We start from the raw sequence: 15,670 nt of genomic DNA on the forward strand, positions 1-15,670 counted from the left end.
TGTTTGTAGTTCGGCTTATTTATAAGTATGGTTTATGTAAAATAAGAAATAAGAAGCGTATATTCGGCCGGCAGATTAACCTTACTTAAAGGTCACCCCCGGTAAGACTAATTACATTTGGGTTGTAATAAAATTCTCTAGTAATGATGGTTCGTTTCCAAGACAATAACCTGTAGTGTGTGTGTGTTAAGTGTGGGGTCGTGAAGCGTGAGTATTTACATATTGTAGTGTGAGTTGTGTGAGTTTAGATAGTGTGGCTTCCGAGACTCTGACCCCAGGTTTTGGGGTGCCACAAGGGCACTAGTCAGGAGGTGGAAAGGAGCTTTACAATGATTTTATGCTAATAAGAGATCAGGAATGGAGTTTCAGAAGATCGCACGAAGAATGGAGTACAAGGGAAGAAAATGCAGAAAAAGAACATAACCCAAGCGCGCCCGCTCCTAAAGCAGGGCGGCCGCGCCATATTTTTCAGAAAGCCAGCACGCCCGCGCCACATAGCTGCGCGCCCGTGCCTATCATATCCTGTAGAATCCTGTTTTTATTATAATTCGAAGATTTGGAGAGTCCAGGCGATCCAGGGGCCTATAAATAAAGATAAGAAGCCTTTTTTTAATAACAAGGAAGCCAAGGAGAACATTAAGAAGACCTAGAGCACACGAGAAGGCTAAGGAGAAGAAGATTTAGTTTTCATTTTTGTATTCTTCGATTTAGGTGATACTTTTGGATGCTTGTTTTGTTCTTGTTCTAAACCCTAGTACTTTTATATTATCTCGTAGTATTCTGAACTAATTTAGTATCATATTTTCATTGGAACCCATGGTGACGATGTGTTCGATCATGAACTAATCATTGTTATGGGGTTCTAGCGGATTTGTTTATGGATTTCAATAGTTAATTGTTCTAAATCTTTAGTGTGTGGTGATTTATGATTTCCTAGTTTGGTTGTGCTTATTCGTCTTTGATGCGTAGCTAACATCTAAGATTGTTTGTTAATCTCTATTGAAGCGACAGTGAATATAGATGTTTAGAACTTGTCATGCTAGCATAGGTTTATGTATGAATTGATATGCATAATTCGTAGTGTAATTTTAACCATCTTACACACCCTATGTAATCATAATAGATAACTTGCTCTTCAACCGTTATGTTTTCAAATTCTATAGACATATAAGGTCTAAGCATAATTGGTGTCTACTCAACTTCTATCTTGATTGTGGATGCTTAGTAGTAGGGTATACGTATATCGAAAGATAGCGTATACTAGTTTTGTGTTATCTGATTAGTTATCATCACCATCGCATACTATTATAAACTTTGAATGAAGTATTTAATCAAGTTAGAATTCCATGTTTTATTCTCATATAAGTAAATCACTTTTAATCTCTTAGTTAATGCATGCTAGTATAATCTTGTAAGTAGTTAATCAACTCAAACTTGTTACTTGTCTTAGTTGTGAACGATAAACATACATTGTTGCATAAGTGCATAATCTGAACTTAACCAAAACCAATCCCTATGAGAATGATCTTGACTTAAATCTTATACTACTTGTGATCACGTATGATTGCGTGTATTTTCGTGTGTGTTTTAGTGCGAACAAGTTTTTGGCGCCGCTGCCCGGGATTTGTGTTAAATTTTAGTTTATGTGCTTGACATCAGTGGTCGTTAAAGTTCACTGACTCGGATTATTTTACTTACATGGTTTACTTTGTTCATGTGTTTCAGGTACTCTAAAGAGCGTGTATGCGAACACGTTCTCAATCTCGTAAGGAAACACTGGACGAAGTTGAAGAAGAAAAAGTAGTTGAAGATTTGGAAGAAGAAGTTAAAAAAGTTGAAGAAGTAGTTGAAGAAAAAGAAATGATCATTGCAATGGGAGAACCAGCAGATAACAACGAAAGCGTTGATGGATTATTCTCAGCCAAAGATAAATGACATTCAATCTAGCATTGTCAGGCCAGCTATCACAGCTAATACCTTTGAGATCAAGCCTGGCACAATTTAGATGGTACATAACTCAGTCCAGTTTGGGGGTTCTCCAACGAAAGATCCCAATATGCACATTAGGGATTTCATCGAGATCTGCGACACCTTCAAGTTCAATAACATTTCTGAAGATGTTGTGATACTGAGACTTTTCCCATTCTCTCTAAGGGATAAAGCTAATAGCTGGTTGCACTCTCTACCACCAGGTTTTATTGTGATATGGAAGGATCTTGCTCAGAAGTTTCTTACTAAATTTTTCCCTATGGCAAAGACAGTTGTAATCAGGAATGCTCTTACTCAATTTGCGTAGCAATCGGGTGAATCTTTATGTGAAGGTTGGGAGCGCTATAAGGAGATGCTTAGGAAGTGTCCTCATCATGATATGCCTGAATGGATGGTGATCAACTACTTTTATAATGTTTTGGGAGCACAGTCAAGAACTATGCTCTATGCAGCATCAGGTGGAGCCTTATGGGCTAAGAGCTATGAGGAAGCTTATGAGCTAATTGAGATGATGGCGCGAATGAATATCAGAATCCAACTCAGAGGCTACTATAAGGCAAGGTAGCAGGAATTCTGGAGGTGGATACAGCTACGGAAATTGCTGCTCAGGTGAAGGCATTGACTATGAAGGTCGATTCTCTGACCAGCTATGGTGTGCAACCGCTAATGAGTGTTTGTGAGCTTTGTGCGGGGTCGCATGCGACGGAGCAATGTGCTATATCTAGTGAGTCAGCTCAGTTTGTGAGCAACTTTCAGAGGTCGCAGCAACCTGTTCCTGCTACTTATCATCCTAACAACCGTAACATTCCTAACTTCAACTGGAGCAATAATCAGGGTGGTATGCAATAGCCACAACAACCTTATCAGCAGTTCGGAAATAAGCAATTCAATCCTCTAGGTTTTCAGCAACAGTTTGCACCAAAGCAGCAATTTCAGCCACAGGGAGTGCAACAACAATTTCATGGAGGTGTCGGTCCATCTTCTAATGAAAAATCTGAATTGGAGGAGTTGAGGCTTATGTGCAAAATCCAAGCGGTTTCGTTCAAGACTTTGGAGAATTAAATAGGGAAGATTGCTAATTCATTATGGAACCGACCACAAGGAACTCTTCTGAGTGACACAGAGGCTAATCCAGGCAAGAGAGAAGTCAAAGAACAGCTTAAGGCAATCACCTTGAGGTCTGGAAATGTCACAAGCTCCCAAAATCATGAAAATAAAAATTCAAAAAAAATCCAGAATGCAGGCGCGCCCGCACCCTATAGTAGCACACCCGTGCCCTGCCCTTTTCCAGAAAGTGAAAATTCTGCTGATTCTGCTGAGAAAAAGAATGGCGAAGCTGAACTGAAGAAGAATGTTATTGAAAACACTCCTCCTGAGCATAATACAAGAGATAAACAAGTCTATCCTCCACCTCCATATCCTAAAAGACTTCAGAAGCAGAAGTTTGACAGGTAGTTTGCTAAGTTTTTGGAGGTTTTCAAGAAGTTGCACATTAACATACCTTTTTCGGAAGCTCTAGAACAGATATCGAGCTATGCTAAGTTCATGAAGGGTATTCTATCTCGGAAGCTAAAACTTGAGGAGTTGGAAACCGTTGCTCTAACGGAAGAGTGTAGTGTTATGCTGCAACAGAAACTTCCTCCTAAGTTTAAAGATCTGGGAAGCTTCATGATACCTTGTACCATTGGCAATCTATCTTTCGATAAGTGTTTGTGTGACTTGGGAGCTAGCATCAATCTGATGTCATTGTCTGTCTTCAAGAAACTTGGTCTGCTTGATCCAAAATCGGTAAACATGTCTTTACAACTAGCTAATCGATCCTTCACTTATCCGCGAGGTGTAGTGGAGGATGTCTTTATTAAGGTGGATAAACTCATCTTCCCTGCTGATTTTGTCATTCTGGACTTTAAGGAAGATAAGAAGACTCCCATTATCTTGGGGAGACCATTCTTAGCTAATGGCCGAACTTTGATCGATGTACAGAAGGGTGAGCTTACTATGAGAGTTTAGGGTCAGGACGTGACTATCAATGTCTTCAATGCAATGAAATTCAAAGATCATCAAAGATAGAAGTTGATAGTGACTTGACAGAAGCTGACATAATCACATGAGTTGATACTGCATAAAAGAAATGTGGTAGCCTGATGGCAGGTTTTAAAAGAAAATGAACTATTTCCATTTCCATACAAAACAAGCTTGTTCAAAGAGAAATGAAGAAGCATGTGCTTGGACCTAGCTGATAGGAATATTACTCTTGTCTGATTGTACACTTAAGCTTGGTGAATATATAAACCAAGTGTAACAAGTATTTTATAACAACTAAGCACAACAAATAGAACAAGAAAGAACTAGAGAGTTTAGCAAGCTGTATCTTTAGAAAAGACTCTCGAGTTCTAAGTTGTAGAAAAAACTTGTAAGTAGCTGTGTAAAATTCGCATCACAGAGATTTTTTTAAATATACATCTCTGGTGGAAAGACAAATCCACCAGAAAGTTTTTAAACTTGTGTTTATTTACTTTGTGTTAGTAGAATACTTTAAAAGCTTTATCTGCATTCTTGCATATTCGCAAACACAGTTGTATATTTCAGAAAGAGTTTTTAGAAAAGCAAAAGAAACTAGAATTCTATTCAACCCCCCTCTGTAATTTTGTTGTTATATTGTTGGAAAATAACACATACCATACTCTTGGAGCTTGCTTTAGTCCATAAAGTTCCTTATCCAGCTTATACACATGATCTGGGTATTTTGGATCAATAAACCCTAGAAGTTGTTCAACATAAACTTCCTCATCAAGTTCACCATTTAAAAATACACTAACATCCATTTGGAACACCTTGAACTTCATGTGAGCAACATAGGCTAGAAAAATTCTGATTTCCTCAAGCCTTGCAACTGGAGCAAAAGTCTCATCATAATCCATGCATTCTTGCTGTGAATAACCCTTTGCAACTAGCCTTGCTTTATTCCTTATAATAATGCCCTCACTGTCAGTCTTGTTTCAGAACACCAACTTTGTACCAACTACTGATCTATTCTTTGGTCTTGGTACCAATGTCTAGACTTGGTTCCTTTCAAATTCATTGAGCTTTTCTTGCATTGTTGTGATCCAATCAGCATCTTGAAGAGCTTCTTCCACTTTCCTGGGTTCAGTTTGAGATAGAAAAAAATGATAAAGACATTCATTTTGAGTGGCTTTTCTAGTCTTGACACCACTATCAGGATTTCCAATGATTAAGTCAAGTGTGTATGACTTAGTCCATTTTTTTGCAGAAGGAGGTTGATTTCTTAAAGTAAAACCTCCTCTTGATCCATGAAGTCTCTATTTTCACTTTTTCTTGTACCATCATTATTTCTTTAAGCTCCCCCTGAATCAGTATTTCCAGTATGATCAGTATTTGAGGAATCAGAGTCTGATGGAGTATCTACTGATGTTTCTTGATTTGAATCACTTGACTCTTGATGTGAATCATGTTGCTCCCCCTCAACATGTGCTTCAGTATTTGTAGTATTTTCATTGATATGTGGCTCATCAGAGTTTAGAGTGATATCAGGATTTGCGGTATCAGGATTTGTCAGATTATTAGGATTTAACAGTTTAGCATATGGTACTTCATTTTCAAATCTCAACTCTTCATGAGCATCTACATCTTCTAGACCTGTAATCTTCTTGTCATCAAAAGACACATGAATAGATTCCATGACCACCCTTGTTCTCAGATTATAAACTCTGAAAGCTTTTGTTGGTAGTGGATATCCAACAAAAATGCCTTCATCAGCTTTTAGATCAAATTTTATAAGTTGTTCATGATGAGTTTTGAAAACAAAACATTTGCAGCCAAATATGTGAAAGTACTTCAAATTTGGCTTTTTTCCTTTCACCATCTCAAATGGTGTTTTGCCATGCTTTTTTATCAATGTTGCATTTTGTGTGAAGCATGTAGTTTGCACAGTCTCAGCCCAGAAGTAGGTTGGCATTTTTGCTTCTTCAACCATGGTCCTTGCAGCTTCTATGAGAGTTCTATTCTTTCTTTCAATAACTCCATTTTGTTGTGGAGTTTCAGGGGCAGAGAATTCCTATTTGATCCCCTTGTACTTGCAGAATTCTTCCATAGTGTTGTTCTTGAATTCAGTTCCATTGTCACTTATAATGATCTTTACTTTGTGTGTTGATCCTTTTTCCAGTTCCTTTACAAGATCAACAAGAATTGTTGGATATTCATCCTTGGTGTGCAAAAAATACACCCATGTGTCCCTTGTATATTCATCAACAATTACAAGTGCATACCTCTTCTTTGCAATAAACATTACATTTACTAGACCAAAAAGATTAATATGAAGCAAGTGATAAGGTTCAAGAATTCGGGATTCTGTTTTACTCTTAAAAGATAATTTCCTTAATTTGGCTTTCTAGCAGGAGTCGCAAAAGCTATTAGGAGTAAATACTGCATTGGGAAATCCTCTCACATGATCTTTCTTCACAAGTTTATTGATGTTGTTGAAATTGAGATGAGAAAGTCTTTTATGCCAGTTCCAGCCGTCTTCCACGGATACTCTACTAAGTAGACATATTTCAAAATTATCAGAATTTAAGGAGATCCTGGCTTCATATAAGTTACCATGTCTATAACCAGTCATTGCAACCTTGTCATCTGACTTACCGACAATTTCATAATGTTCTTCATAAAAAGTCACATGGTAACCTCTGTCATAGATTTGACTCAAACTGATCAGATTATGCTTGAGTCCTGTAACTAGAGCTATATTCTCATTGATGACATTTCCAGGTTTGATCTTGCCATATCCCAAAGTCTTTCATAAGTTGCCATCTTCATAAGAAATATTTGGACCAGCCTCCTCCTTAAACTCTGATAGTAGGGATTTATTTTCAGTCATATATCCTGAACATCCACTATCCAAGACTAGAAAATTTTTCATGTTACCCTACAATCAGATAAATAATTAATTATTGTTTTTAAGGACCCAGACTTGTTTGGTTTCTTTGGCCTTTTTAAGTTTGTTAACATTTGCAGCAGAAGACTTTGAATCAGAGTTTATGCTAACATTCTTAATATCAGAGTTTACACATTTAGAAATAATGTTTGATTTATTTAAAGAAGGTTTCAGTTCATAATAATCATAGTACAAACTGTGATACTCTTTACATGTATAAATTGAATGTCAAACACTACCACAATGAAAACATGAATTTTATGGTTTATATCTAACTGTTCTATTCCTAAACTCTGACTTAGGAGATAATATTTATCCCTTTATTCTTCCTGCAAACAACAACAAGATGATTAGCACTACCACATTTAAAACATGTCTTTCTAGGTGCAGTAGGAATAGGTTTATATTTATTCTTCTTATTGACACCTACTTTCCCATTTATGTTCTTTCTAGGATGTTTCTCCTTGTTTTTCATTTTAACTTCCTTCAGCTTTTGCTTAAGCTATTTCTGAGTCAGCAAACCAACATTTACTGACTTGGTGTGAACTTGTTCACACTATCAGTTTTTAAGTTTGACTTAGATGTTGATGTTGACCCTTTTTCATTTACTGACTTAACATTATTAGCACTTAAATTAAACTTGATAGGTCTTAACTGAGACTTGTTCAGTTTTACATTCTTATCAGTATTTATTGGTTTAATTTTATCAATTTCTTTTTCATTTAACTTATCAAAATTAGTTTTATTAGCATATCATAATCCTGATCCCCAACAGCCATTTTCTATTAATCCTTGAGTTGTTTTTCCTCAATTAGTCCAAATCTTAATAACCTCTCTTTCTTTAGCTAATTCCTTTTCTAGATAAGCATGTTTTTCTAATAGTTTTTCCTTAATATACAAAGCATCATCTCTTTTCTTTTGATTTTATAGCATGAAAATTAATTCAGCTTCTAAGTGATCATTCCATTTCTTAAGATCATAATTTTTAGTTTTAATCATAGCATTTTCAAGTGCTTGATCCCTATAACTAAAATGCAGTGATTTAAGAAATAGCCTTAGTTCAAAGATATCATCAGTATCAAAAGCAAATGTAGTTTGAGGTACCTTCATCTTAGTAGTCTCGGCCTCACTATTAGCATTTGCCATGAGAGCATAGTTAACACCCTCATCTGATTCTGATGTATCATCCCAGTTCTTCTTCTTGGTAATCAAGGCTTATTTCTTCTCAACCTTTGGCTTCCTACAATCAGCTGCAAAGTGTCCAATTCCATCACAGTTGTAGCACTTTGTCTTTGAGTTGTCATATTTTTCAGATTTTGACTCCTTCTCATCAGAGTTTCTTCTGTAATTCCACCTATCAGTATTCGAGGAACTAGAGCCCAACCTGGAAAACCTTTTTCCCTCTTGAAGTCTTTGTAGACCATCCTCTTGAAGCTTTTAACAAATCGAGTAGTCATCTGTTGAATATCATCATTATTGCCATGATCACTTTTAATATCTGATTCACTTTCATAGTTTGAGTCATCATCAGAGTTTGATGTATCAGTATCAGACTTTGCAATCATAGCTTTGCCTTTAGAGTTGCTTTTTCTCCCGGCTTTCTCTCTTGGTTTTTCTTCAACATTAAGTGCAACCTGTCTTGTTCTAGGCCCTTTCCTCTTGCTTCTTTCTCCATCTTCAGTTCATGAGTCTTCAACATACCATAGATCTCATCTAGAGATGTTTCATCAAGACCATAGTTATCCATAATTGATGTGACTTTTAAGTTCCACTTTTCAGGGAGTGCAAGAAGAAACTTTAAGTTAGAATCTTCTGGATCATACTCTTTATCAACCAGTGACAAGTCATTCATCAGCTTTTAAAACTCGTCATAGATTTTAATCAAGGACTCATCAGCTTTTGAGTCAAAGTGTTCATACTTCTGAGTGAGTATAATTCTTATGTTCTTCTTGATAGCAGAAGTGCTTTGACACATGACCTCCAAAGTGTCCCAAAATTCTTGGGTAGTTTTGCATTCAATGACCCTATTGGACATGACATTGTCAAGACTGCTATACAAAATATGTCTAACTTTTGCATCTTTCATAATAGATGAAAGATCATCAGAAGAATTGTCATTCTTCTCTTTATCAACCATCTTTTCCTCTTGGACAACAACATCAACAACTAGCTTCATTGTCATGTAAGGACCATCATAAATCCTCTTCAGATATACAGGATCTGTTGTTTCCATACACATGGCCATCTTCACTTTCCAGATTGGATATTCATGAATCTTCTGGATTGGAACCTTGATAGCCTCATATCTACTCATGTGTGGCTGATTTGATTTGTGGATGGTGGAGGTGGGTGTTGAGTGGCATTTATGACTCTTTATAATGCTCTATTAAGCTTTGAATTGATGCGTTTGTACTCAAGTTGTTAAGTGTTTTAACGTGTTTTCTAGTATTTTTGTATTTCATGCATTATCTAGGTAATCAGGTGAATTAGCATTGTTTTGGTGCTAATTTGGTGTCAAGGTGGTGTTGGAATAAAAGCTCGTGGAAAGCCGACTCGAAGTAACAAAGAAAATCAGAAATCTGAAGTTTTTTCCAGAGGTACGGCGCGCCCGCGCTGGTCAAGCGTGCGGCCATGCCAGGATGTCAGAAAGGCAGCACGCCCGCGCTGTGATAGCGCGCAACCGCACCGATGTGAATTCAAAGAATCCTGATTCTATTATAATTACAATTTGAGGACTTCTGGATTGCATGGGGCTGCTATATATATTCAAATAAAGGACATTTTCAAGGGAGAGACGTACCAGAGCGCAAGGAGAGCCGTAAGAAGACCGTTTTAGCACGGATTCAACGAAGACGTACCAGAGCGCAAGGAGAGCCGTAAGAAGACCGTTTTAGCACGGATTCAACGAAGACGAAGAAGATCTTGTTTTTACTTGTGAATCTTTGTTCTAAGTTGTAACTTGGATGCTAGTTTTCTTATTTGTGAACCTTACTCTTGTTTCGTACTTGGTTTTGTTATTTAAGTATAAAGACTATATTTGTTATACCATGCTTTCATCGGAACCCACGTTGATGATGAGTCCGATTATGGGCTAGTCGTTATCGTGGGGTTTTAACGAATTTATTTATGGATTTATTTAGTTAATTTGTTTCGATGCCTTAGTGTGTGGTGATCGTATGATAACCTAGTATTGGTTGTGCGTATTCGTCTTATGAGCGTCGTGAACTTATAAGATAGTGTGTTAATCTTTAATGAAGCGATAGTGAATTTAAGGATTTAGAACTTGCCATGCTAGCATAGGTTCATGTGTTATTATGCATGATTCGTAGGTAATTTTAACCATCTTACTTTCCCTGTGTAATCATGATAGATACTTGTGCTTAAACCGTTATATTGTCAAATTCTATAGACATATAGGGTCTCAATATAATTGGTGTCTATTCAGTTTCTATCTCTTTTTTGGATGTCTGATAGTATGTTATTCGTGCAACGAAAGTTGGCGTTTAGCAGTTTCGTGTTATCTAATTAGTGTCATCATCATTGCATGTTAAGGTTAAGAACAATAAGGCTATTGAATGAAGTATTTAATGAAGTTAGAATCCCATGTTTATCTCATATAATATACAACCCTCTTTATTCTCTTAGTTATAATTGTTAGTTTAATTCTTAGTTATAAACAACCTTAATTTGTTATCATCTTAGCATTGAATAATAGCCATATATTGTTGCTTAAGTGCATAAATTAATTAGTTAACCAAAGCTAGTCCCTGTGGAAATGAATCTGATTTATATCTTATACTACTTGCGAACTCGTATACTTGCGTGTAATTTAGCGCGTGTTTAGCAACTAACAAGTTTTTAGTGCCGTTGCCGGGGACTGCAGTGTTAATTTTTAGTTTATCTATTTTCCATCAGTGGTCGTTAAAGTTCATTGACTCGGACATTGTTACTTATCTGTTTCCTTCTCTTATTTCAGGTACTCTAGTGAGGGTGTATGCATATGCGTTCTCGTACTCGTAAGAGAACTCTGGATAAAGCCGAGGAAGAAGTTGTGGTGGTTCGAAAGGAAGTTTTCAAAGAAGAAAAGAAGGTAGAAGAAGAAGAGAAAGTCGAAGAACCAGTTTTAGTAGTGATGGGAGATTAAGCAGAGAATCCTAAGTCTTTGATGGACTATTCTCAGCCTAAGATCAATGACATTCAGTCAAGCATCATCAGGCCAACCATCAGGATTAACACTTTTAAGATTAAGTCAAGCACGATTCAGATGATACATAACTCAGTTCAGTTTTGGGGTTCTCCTACTGAAGACCCCAACATGCACATCAGGGATTTCATCGAGATCTGTGACACGTTCAAGTTCAATGATATGACTGAAGATGCTATCAAGCTGCGACTCTTCCCATTTTCTCTGAGGGACAAAGCTAAGTGTTGGTTACATTTTGTACCAGCAGGGTCTATCACCACTTGGGAAGATCTTGCTCAAAAGTTTCTCACTAAATTCTTCCTTATGGAGAAGACTGATGCAATCAGGAATGCTCTTACTCAGTTTGCCTAACAAACTGTAGAATTTATGTGTGAGGCTTGGGATCGATATAAGGAGATGCTAAGGAAGTGCCCACACCATAGCATGCCTGATTGGATGATTATTAATTGTTTCTACAATGGATTGGGTGCTACCTCTAGACCCATGCTCGATGCAGCATCAGGAGGAGCCTTGTGGGCTAAGAGCTATGATGAAGCTTATGAATTGATTGAACAGATGGCTACTAATGAGTACCAGAATCCTTCCCAGAGACTGACTCAGGAAAAAATAGCAGGAATTTTGGAGTTGGATGCAGCAACTGCTATAGCTTCCCAACTTAAGGATTTGACGATGAAGATGGACACTTTGTCCAATCATGGGGTTAATTAAATCGCTAGTGTCTGTGAGCTTTGTGCTGGTGCCCATGAGATTGATTAGTGCATAATTTCTAGTGAATCAGCTCAGTTCGTAAGCAACTTTCAGCGTTCACAGCAACTTGTGCCAGCCACTTATCATCCTAATTTCAGTTGGAGCAATGCTCAAAATGCAGTTGAACAGCCTTATCAGCAGTATCCAGCTAAGTAGTATAACCCTCCTGGTTTTCAGCAACCGCAATATGCACCAAGACAACAACTTCAGCTGTAATAAGCTAATGAAAAATCTGAATTAGAGGAGTTGAAGCTTATGTGCAAGAGTCAAGCTGTTTCTATCAAGACCTTGGAAAATTAAATTGGGCAAATTGCCAATGCCTTGCTAAATCGTCAGCCTGGTACACTACCTAGTGACACTGAAGTGCCAGGAAGAAAGGAAGCTAAGGAGCAGGTAAATGTAATCACTTTGAGGTCTTGAAAGGTTACGAATCCTGAACAAACTCAAGCGTTGACTGAAGAAGCTGAGGCTGAGAAAGAAGTAGAGCAGCAGGAAGTAGAAGTGGAACCAAGGAAGACTACTGTTGAGCACACTCCTCCTGAGGGTAATACAGGGGAGAAACAGATCTATCCTCCACCGCCTTTTCCTAAGCGGCTGTAGAAGAAAAAGCTGGACAAGTAATTTGAGAAGTTTCTGAAGGTGTTCAAGAAACTTCATATCAACACACCTTTCGTTGAGGCTCTTGAGCAGATGCCTAGTTACGCAAATTTTATGAAAGGTATTCTCTCTCGGAAAGTGAAACTAGATAGGGCTGAGCATAAATTATCCAAACCGACCAAAACCGCCCAATCCAAACCGACCAAACCGAATTTTACGGTTTACTAACGGTTTGGTTCGGTTACAGATTGACATTTTAAAAACCAAATTTTTTCGGTTTGGTTTCGGTTTTTACCTCCAAACCGACCGATATAACCGAACCGAATATTTAAATATATTAGTAAAGTGCAATTAATAATAAAATTATTATGTACAACATATGTGTAAACTAAAACATATAAAAGAACTAATCATAATATATTTTATTCTAAGATATAAATATTCATGTATGTGTTATATTTTCACTATTTTTATTTTTATTCTAAAAAAGCATAATAACTGGTCGCATCTTTTTCGTATGTCTTCTTGCTTTTTTTATTTTTCAAAGTCATTATTTTTATATATATTTTTTTTGAATATGATTATAATAGAAAATATAATTCTATAATATGGTACAGAATTTCGATTCTTATTTACAATTTCAAGTTTAATTTAATTTCTAATTTTGTTTTATAGGAAAAACGGTTTAAACAGAAACCAAACCGAACCGAACCGTTTTAAACGGATTGGTTTGGTTTTTTCACATAACGGTTTGGTTTCGGATTGGATTTTAGGGAAACCGCTAATTTCGGTTTGGTTCGGTTTGGACCCTCCAAACCGCCCAAACCGACCGATGCTCACCCCTAAAACTAGATGATTTAGAGACAGTCGCTCTCACTGAGGAATGCAGTGTTGTGCTGCAACAAAAGTTGCCTCCGAAGCTTATAGATCCAGGAAGCTTCACTATTTTGTGTACTATCGAAAAAGTGTCTTTTGACATATGCTTATGTGACTTGGGAGCTAGCATCAATCTGATGCCTTTGTCAATCTTCAAGCAGTTGGATTACCTGATCCAAAACCAACTTATATGACTTTGTAATTGGTCGACCGTTCTATTACATATCAGCGAGGTATTATGGAGGATGTTTTGGTCAAGGTTGATAAAGTCATCTTTCCTGCTGATTTCGTCATTCTTGATTTTGAGGAGGATAAGAAGATTCCCATAATCTTGGGAAGACCTTTCTTGGCGACCGGCCGAACCTTGATAGATGTGCAGAAGGGTGAGCTCACAATGCGAGTGCTGGATTAGGATGTAACTTTTAATGTGTTCAATGTTATGAAATTTCCTACGGAAAATGAGGAGTGCTTAAAGGTGGAGTTGGTCGATTATGTGGTTACTTCAGAACTTGATCAATTGCTAAGGTCTGATGCCTTTGAAAAAGCCTTATTGGGAAATTCAGATAGTGAAGTTGACGAAGGTGAAGAACAATTACAATATTTGAATGCTTCTCCCTGGAACAGGAAGATTGATATACCTTTTAAATCTCTTAGAATGGAGGAATTGAACAAAGCTCCCACACACATCAAGCCATCTATTGAGGAAGCTCCCACTCTTGAGCTTAAGCCTTTACCTGAGAATTCGAGGTATGCATTTTTAGGTGATGCATCTACTTTTCCTGTTATTATTGCATCTGACCTTTCAGGTAGTGACAGGGAAAAGCTATTGCGGCTTCTAAGAAAGTTCAAATCGGTAATTGATTGGACTATAGCAGATATCAAGGGAATCGACCCTTCTTATTGCATGCATAAAATTCTGCTACAGGAAGTAGCAAGCCTACGATTGAGCAGCAAAGAAGACTTAATCTGATCATGAAAAAAGTAGTGAAGAAAGAAATTCTTAAGTGGCTAGATGCAGGGATCATCTATCCTACATCTGACAGTTCATGGGTAAGCCCGGTTTAATGTATGCCAAAGAAAGGTGGAATTACTGTGGTAGCAAATGAGAAGAATGAGCTTATTCCTAAAAGAACAGTCACGGGGTGGAGAGTTTGCATGGACTATAGGAAGCTGAATAAGGCCACTAGGAAGGATCACTTCCCTTTACCCTTCATTGACCAGATGTTTGATAGATTGGTTGGTCATGAGTACTACTATCTTCTTGATGGCTATTCGGGTTACAATCAGATTTGTATCACTCCAGAAGATCAGGAGAAGACTACCTTCACTTGTCCATTTGGTACTTTCGCCTTCAGAAGAATTTCTTTTGGTCTGTGTGGTGCACCAGCCACATTTCAGAGATGTATGATGGCCATTTTTTCTGATATGATTGGCCAGAATGTGGAGGTATTCATGAACGACTTCTCTGTATTTGGAGATTCTTTTGATGAATGCTTGTAAAATCTTGGACACATTCTCAAGAGGTGTGTTGAGACCAATTTGGTTCTCAATTGAGAAAAATGTCACTTTATGGTGCGATAGGGCATTATTCTCGGGCACAAGGTTTCTAGTAAGGGTCTTGAGGTGGACAAAGCCAAGGTGGGGGTCATTGAAAATCTTCCTCCTCCTATTTCTGTTAAGGGAATTCGCAGTTTTCTTGGTCATACGGGTTTCTATAGGCGTTTCATCAAAGAATTCTCTAAAATTTTAAAGCCATTGTGTAGTTTGCTAGAGAAAGACGTCCCTTTCAAGTTCGATGACGAGTGCCTTGTAGCTTTTGAAACATTGAAGAAGAGTTTATCACGGAAGCTGTCATAACTGCACCTGATTGGAATGAATCTTTGGAGATGATGTGCGATGCAAATGACTATGCAGTTGGAGAAGTTCATGTGGTCTACTACGCTAGCAAGACCCAAAATGGTGCTCAACTGAATTATACTACTACAGAGAAAGAACTTGTGTTTATTATCTATGGTTTTGAGAAATTTTAATCTTATCTACTTGGGACTAAGGTGACAGTTTTCACTGATCACGCGACAATTCGTTATCTCGTCTCAAAGAAGGACTCGAAGCCTAGATTGATTAGATGGGTTCTTTTGCTTCAAGAATTTGAACTAGAGATCAAGGACATAAAGGGGACTGAAAATCAAGGCGCTGATCATCTCTCGCTTTTAGAGAACCCTAATGCTACTTTATTGGATAAGACATTGATAAATGAGTCTTTTCCCGACGAGCAGTTGTTTGGAGTGCAAGAAGAAGAATCGCGG

General features: G+C 37.4%; 2 non-coding genes across 2 annotated transcripts; both read right to left on the reverse strand.

Moving 5' to 3' along the window:
* Positions 1 to 2,263: 2,263 nt before the first annotated feature.
* Positions 2,264 to 2,370, reverse strand: LOC141699384 (small nucleolar RNA R71). Its single transcript, XR_012565851.1, has one exon. It is a non-coding gene; the product is annotated as a small nucleolar RNA R71 (small nucleolar RNA).
* A 9,092-nt stretch (positions 2,371 to 11,462) lies between these two features.
* LOC141699564 (small nucleolar RNA R71) lies at positions 11,463 to 11,569 on the reverse strand. Its single transcript, XR_012566014.1, has one exon. It is a non-coding gene; the product is annotated as a small nucleolar RNA R71 (small nucleolar RNA).
* Between the last annotated feature and the right edge of the window lie 4,101 nt (positions 11,570 to 15,670).

The sequence above is a fragment of the Apium graveolens genome, chromosome 11 (genome assembly GCF_009905375.1).
Source record: "Apium graveolens cultivar Ventura chromosome 11, ASM990537v1, whole genome shotgun sequence".
Classification (NCBI taxonomy): Eukaryota; Viridiplantae; Streptophyta; class Magnoliopsida; order Apiales; family Apiaceae; genus Apium; species Apium graveolens.